This window comes from Suricata suricatta, chromosome 16 (assembly GCF_006229205.1).
Source record: "Suricata suricatta isolate VVHF042 chromosome 16, meerkat_22Aug2017_6uvM2_HiC, whole genome shotgun sequence".
NCBI classification, from domain to species: domain Eukaryota; kingdom Metazoa; phylum Chordata; class Mammalia; order Carnivora; family Herpestidae; genus Suricata; species Suricata suricatta.
The window spans coordinates 54271614-54274403 of NC_043715.1; the positions used below are offsets into that span (position 1 = coordinate 54271614).

At 43.2% G+C, this 2790-nt stretch overlaps 2 protein-coding genes across 2 annotated transcripts in view; one reads left to right on the forward strand and one right to left on the reverse strand.

The window, feature by feature from the left end:
* Positions 1–2737, reverse strand: part of LOC115281205 (putative protein ZNF720) — a 111904-nt gene extending 109167 nt beyond the window's left edge. Inside the window, exon 1 of the mRNA XM_029926539.1 lies at positions 2644–2737. The gene's annotated coding sequence lies outside the window, so the exon portion shown is untranslated. The remainder of the gene's footprint in view (positions 1–2643) is intronic.
* Positions 1–2790, forward strand: part of LOC115281187 (zinc finger protein 345-like) — a 486358-nt gene that overhangs the window by 271851 nt on the left and 211717 nt on the right.

Genomic DNA, 2790 nt, shown 5'->3' on the forward strand with positions numbered 1-2790 from the left:
TCTGTATCCCTTGGGTAAATCCTTAGCAGTACTACTGCTGGGTCATAAGGAAGTTCTATGGATAGTTTTTTGAGGAACCTCCACACTGTTTTCCAGAGTGCTTGCACCAGTTTACATTCCCACCAACAGTGTAGGAGGGTGCCCGTCTCTCCACACCCTCGCCAGCATCTGTAGTCTCTTGATTTGTTCATTTTAGCCACTCTGACTGGTGTGAGGTGGTATCTCAGTGTGGTGTTGATTTGTGTTTCCCTGATGATGAGTGATGTTGAGCATCGTTTCATGTGCCTGTAGGCCATCTGGGTGTCCTCTTTGGAGAAGTGTCTGTTCAGGTTTTCTGCCCATTTCTTCACTGGGTTATTTGCTTTTCGGGTGTGGAGTTTGGTGAGTTCCTTGTAGATTTTGGATACTAGCCCTTTATCTGGGATACCATTTGCAACTATCTTTTCCCATTCTGTTGGTTGCATATTAGTTTTCTTGATTGTTTCCTTTGCAGTGCAGAAGCTTTTAGCTTGATGAGGTCCCAAGGGTTCAGTTTTTCTTTCATTTCCCTTACCTTTGGGGATGTGTCAAGAGGGAAATTGCTGCAGTGGAGGTCCAGAAGGTTGTTTCCTACTTTCTCCTCGAGGGTTTTGATGGTTTCCTATCTCACATTCAGGTCCTTCAGCCAGTTTGAGTTTATTTTTGTGTATGGTGTAGGAAAGTGAAACACCACCTCTTTAACAGGTGGTGCTGGGAGGGCTGGACAGCAACATGCAAAAGAACAAAACTATCCCACTTTCTTACACCATACACAAAAATAAACTCAACATGGATGAAGGAACTGAATGTAAGACAGGAAACCATCAAAACCCTAGAAAAGAAAGCAGGAAACAATTTCCTTGACCTAAACCGCAGCAATTCCCTACTCGACACATCCCCAAAGGCAAGGGAATCATGAGCAAAAATGAACTATTGGGACCTCAGCAAGATAAAAAGCTTCTGCACAGCAAAGGAAACAATCAAAAAAACTAATAGGCAACCAATGGAATGGGAAAAGATAGTTGCAAATGACATACTGGATAAAGGGCTAGTATCCAAAATCTATAAAAAAAACTTTTCAAACTCTACACCCAGAAAACAATCCAGTGATAAAATGGGCAGAAGATATGAACAGACACTTCTCCAATGAGGACATCCAGATGGCCAACAGACACATGAAACAATGCTCAGCATCACTCATCAGGGAAATACAAATCAAAACCACACTGAGATACCACCTCACGCCAGGCAGAGTGGCTAAAATGAACAAATCAGGAGTCCAGATGCTGGCAAGGATGTGGAGAAATGGGCACCCTCCTACACTGTTGGTGGGAATGTAAATTGGTGCAGCTGCTCTGGAAAACAGTCTGGAGTTCCTCAAAAAATAAACAATAGAACTCCCCTATGACTCAGCAATAGCACTGCTAAGAATTTACCCAGGGGATACAGGAGAGCTGATGCATAGGGGCACAAGTACCCCAATGTTCCTAGCAGCACTTTCAACAAAAGCTAAATCATGGAAAGAGCCTAAATGTCCATCACCTGATAAATGGATCAAGATGTGGTTTATCTATACAATGGAATACTACATGGCAGTGCGAACAAATGAAATCTGCCATTTCTAGCAATGTGGATGGAACTTGAGGGTCCACACTAAGTGAAATAAATCGGGCAGAGAAGGACAGATACCATATGTTTTCACTCATAGGTCTAACAGGAGAAACTTAACAGGACCGTGGTGGAGGGGAAGGGGGGAATAGTTAGGGAGAGGGAGGGAGGCAAATCATGTGAGATTCTTGAATACTAAGATCAAACTGAGGGTTGGTCGGGGTGAGGGAAAGGGGAAGTGGGGTTGATGGGCATGGAGGAGGGCAATTGGGATGAACATTAGTGTTATATGGACACCAACTTGACAATAAACTATAAAATAAAATTTAGAAAATAAAAAAATTAAAGCCTCCAAAATACTGTAAATGATAAACCAAAAAACTTATAATGTTTCACCCCAGCATTCCTGGGATTTTTGCACCAAACCCCAAGATGCCCACCGGTGCCCTGACACACTTCATATATGAAGCAAAACAGAACTCAGAAATGGATTAGCATTGGGGTACCTGGGTGGCTCAGTTGGTTAAGCGGCCAGCGTACACTCAAGTCATGATCTCACCGTTCGTGGGTTTGAGCCCCCCCCGTCAGGGTCCGTGCTGACAGCTCAGAGCCTGGAGTCTGCTTCTGATTCTATGTTTTCCTCTCTCTGTGCCCCACTCAAGCTCTGTGTCTCTCTCAAAAATAAATAAATGTTTAAAAAAATGGATTAGCCAGAAATACATCAGAATAACATCAGAAATACAAATACATACAAAATAGCATCAGAAATCCAGAGATTTTCCCAAGACCTCAAAGCAATGGAGAACCAATCAGATTATGGAGGCCCTCACTGTGGATGTGAAGCAATATAAGAATGCGATGTGTTAGAAAGGAGACGTCCGGTGTGAGAGGGAGGACATAAAACAGGCCTTTTTGAACTAATTTCCATTCAAGGGGAGTTGCTCAACCCACATTTTAAGGTCAATCTTCCTCCTTCATAACTGGACCTCCCCTCTGTCATCTGCTTCACTCCCATACCTGGACATGAGGCTTCTGTCTCCTTTCTCCTCACATCCCAGACGTCCTTCTTTTGTTCCAGAAAGATGACCAGGTCTGGCTTTGACACAATAAGACCTGTTTATTAGAAGAAAAAAGTATGAGTGTTGTTGGAGATCCTGACTTCTG